At 42.5% G+C, this 3,893-nt stretch overlaps 1 protein-coding gene across 4 annotated transcripts in view; it reads right to left on the reverse strand.

The window, feature by feature from the left end:
• Positions 1-3,893, reverse strand: part of EPO (erythropoietin) — a 99,780-nt gene that overhangs the window by 44,992 nt on the left and 50,895 nt on the right. For 3 of the 4 annotated variants that reach the window (XM_072399231.1, XM_072399232.1, XM_072399234.1), the window contains one exon: positions 3,182-3,286. The exons of the other annotated variant lie outside the window; for it this stretch is intronic. The gene's annotated coding sequence lies outside the window, so the exon portion shown is untranslated. The remainder of the gene's footprint in view (positions 1-3,181; positions 3,287-3,893) is intronic. 4 annotated transcript variants of the gene reach the window in all.

Raw genomic sequence — 3,893 nt, forward strand, 5'->3', positions numbered from 1 at the left:
TTCTCAGTATCTGTTCTTATTCTGTACATATGGACTCTGCACAGTGCCACTTCTCTTGTCCTGTATCCCGGATATAATTCTCAGTATCTGTTCTTTTTCTGTACGTATGGACTCTGCAAAGTACCACTTCTCTTGTCCTGTACCCCGGGTGTATTTCTCAGTATGTTCTTATTCTATATGTATGGACTCTGCACAGTATCACTTCTCTTGCCCTGTACCCCGGTGTAATTCTCAGTATCTGTTCCTATTCGGTTTGTATGGACTCTGCACAGTGCCACTTCTCTTGCCCTGTACCCCGGTGTAATTCCCAGTATCTGTTCTTATTCGGTTTGTATGGACTATGCACACTATCACTTCTCTTGCCCTGTACCCCAGGAGTATTTCTTGGTATCTGTGCACAGTGTAGGGGTAGTTTTTGTTACCCTAGAGTCTTTAGGGTTCAGGATAAATCCTGGTAGTCGTCAGGTTCAGTCATTATTCTCTATGGGTGGCTGTAATAGGACACGGTCGTACATTGCAGACTCGTGTTATCACCCTGGGGCTGTTTATAGTAAGCAGCAAACAGCTACCTGCAATGTTTTTGTCTTGACAGATGAAAGCTGCTGAGGTGTAACTATAAAGTTCTTATCTCCGTCAATTACTGAAAAATGAAGATCAGTCCTGGTTGTGTACAAATCCACAATTCAGATATGTCCTTTACATGTACCCATTACATGTACCCCTCCCCCTTCACCATATGACCCTGATCCTTCCATAATGTGACCTTTATTGATGCTGTAAAGTTTTTACTGCCCCTAAAAAGGTGAATGTTTAACTAGGACTTGTTCATTTGAAAAACATCACCAGTTACTTCTATGTGCCACAACCTCTGTTTTAATACATTAGCGGCAGTGTCCAAAGCTGGCAGAATTCAGAATGGCATTTCAAGCTCCAACATTGGGTAAAATGTAACACAAAGTCTTCCAACCAGAGTTCCTCCCGAGGTTGCTGGGGGATCCTAGAGCAATGAGCAGTTTATGGCTCAGAAGATCAGACTAAGTGATTCCAATGATCTTTTTGGCTATCTGTAAGGGTGACATTTTTCCCAATGGCCAGCAATGGAAAAGGAATTCTTCCCACTGAACACCACACTATGGTATTGTGAGCTGTGGTTATACAAATTGAAGCCGGGGTTCCCTGGAGTTATTTCCAGGGTTCCTCCATGGTAAAAAGTTGGAGGAAGGCTGCTCTAACCTGTCAACACTTGGAGATCCTATCAGGTCCTTTCAATTTGCTGACTATACAGATTAATTACAAAGCCCCTGAAAATAGCTAACAATCAGAGCAGAAACCGAGCCATAAGGTCCCAGGAACGGCCTCCAGAGCTCAGACACCGAACTGTTACAAAACTGGGGAAGGCAGCACTGGAGGTTTGTAAGGGCAGAGCGGCCTCTATAATTCTCAAATGGAAGAAGTATGGCACAACCAGAAGAGGACCTGGTCGCCCGATCAAACTGTGCTATTAGGAGAAGGGCCTTAGTTAGAGAGCTGACCAAGAACCCGATGGTTAAAGTGACCGAGCTTCAGAGATGGGACTAATAAGTTTCAGAAGGACAACCAGAACTGCAGCCCTCCACAGATCTGGTATTTATGGCAGAGTGGCAGGACAGAAGCCTCTCCTCGAAACACATGAAGGCTGCTTGGAGTTTGCAAAGAACACCCGAAGGACTCTTGGAGTGTGAGGTAGAAGATTCTCTGGTCTGATGAAATGAAGATTGAACTGTTTGGCCTCAGTTCTAAACCGCAAGTCTGGAGGAACCCAGGCACCGCTCATCACCTGGCCAATACCATCCCAACCATGAAGCATGGTGGTGGCAGCATCATGATGTTTTTCAGCAGCGGGAACTGGAAGACTGGTCAGGGTTGAGGGAAAGCTGAATGTAGAAAAGTACAGAGATATCCTAAATGAAAACATGTTCCACAGGGCTCAGGATCTCTGGGCCAAAGGTTCACCTCCTATCAATTAATCAAAGCACACAGTGAAGACAACACAGGGGTGGCTTAGGGACAACTCTGTGATTGTTGTAGAGGCCCAGCCAGAGCCCTGACTTGAACCCTAATATCTCTAGAGAGACCTGAAATTGGTTGTCCACCGACGGTCCACATCCAACCTGACTGTGATTGAGAGCACCAGAAAAGAAGAATGGCAGAAAATCCCCCCAATCCAGGTGTGCAAAGCTTGGTGTGCAACAGCTATTCTGCTCTGCGATGTCCTATATTTCTATACTCTGCTTAGAGACCCATGTACACCTATACTATGATCTGTGACATCCTGAATTTTTATACTCTGCTCAGGGACCCCTGTACCCCTATACTCTGCTCAGAGACCCCTGTACCCCTATACTCTGCTCAGAGACCTCTGTACCCCTATACTCTGCTCAGAGACCNCTGTACCCCTATACTCTGCTCAGAGACCTCTGTACCCCTATACTCTGCTCAGAAACCCCTGTACCCCCATACTCTGCTCAGAGACCTCTGTACCCCTATACTCTTCTCAGAGACCCCTGTACCCCCATATTCTGCTCTGCAATGTCCTGAATTTTTATACTCTTCTCAGAGACCCCTGTACCCCTATACTCTGCTCTGCAATGTCCTGTATTTTTATACTCTGCTCAGAGACCCCTGTACCCCTATACTCTTCTCAGAGACCCCTGTACCCCTATATTATGCTCTGTAATGTCCTGTATTTCTATACTCTGTTCAGAGACCCCTGTACCCCTCGATTCTGCTCAGTGATGCTCTGCATCTCTATACTTTGTTCAGTAACAGTAATAATACAGTAGCAGCATCATGCATTTTCTAAATTTCTATATTTTCCTTGTCACACATAACACTCCCTAGTTATTTTACTCCATGTACAAGGCTGTTGTCACTTATTGACTGGACTAGTACATTCCTTACAGGTCACATAGACTGAAGGATAAGCAAGCAGGAGAAAGTCACAGGACAAATGATTGCTGCAGACCAGCATGGTTCATTTAATGAGAACCAGAAATATCCAAACTAAATTTGGAGTTGTTGTCCATATCTATGTAACAAAGTATTATTTTCCATATAGTCAAAGATTGAACATTGATTGGTTGATATGGACAATCGGGATGATACATATGAATAAAATTAAAATACAGTATGTAAGGTTTACCTTTACAGCTGTTTTTGTCATTTAGCAATTTGCATAGGCATATCCCTCTTGGATGCCCATTTTTAACCACTGAGCTTCAGTCATAGTGTGTTTGTCAGGTATTACCTGAAGAAATAAGAAAATTATTGAAGTAATTTTGGTGGTTTAAGGCGTTTCAGTACAGCACTGCAATCTAATGCTTAGACAAAAAAAAGGATTTCAACCATTCCCATTGGTTTTTGTGGTAACCTTCGTTAGGTGGGGGTCAGACTGTTAGCCCTTGTAAATCATTAATCTGCAGGTAAGGATAGACAATCTCTCTCCCTGTGCAGTTCAAAACTTTTTATTTACATGGTAGCGTAGTAGGTGTGAAAAATGCCAACGTTAATCAAGTGCCGCCCACGATTTTTATTACTTATAATTTTTATGGACTCAGGAGAGCAATCACACATAACTTTACAAGAGTATACCTATAATATGTAACAATATAAGGAGATAACATTCAGCTGAAGATGAACATTTATATGTTATGTCTTAAAGCTGTACATGATGTTCAGTATTAAGAGGAGGATTTATTTTCATATTTTAATTTCAGGAAATGTTACATAGTTAAAAAAGCAATCACTCAAGGGTATACCTTAGTTTTTGGGACTTGGTTTTGTCCTCTGGTTATGTTGTTATCTTTCTAATCATTCTATGTATATTTGGTCATTTCTATAACAGTTAAAAAATT

This window comes from Pyxicephalus adspersus, chromosome 2 (genome assembly GCF_032062135.1).
Source record: "Pyxicephalus adspersus chromosome 2, UCB_Pads_2.0, whole genome shotgun sequence".
In the NCBI taxonomy this organism is placed as follows: Eukaryota; Metazoa; Chordata; class Amphibia; order Anura; family Pyxicephalidae; genus Pyxicephalus; species Pyxicephalus adspersus.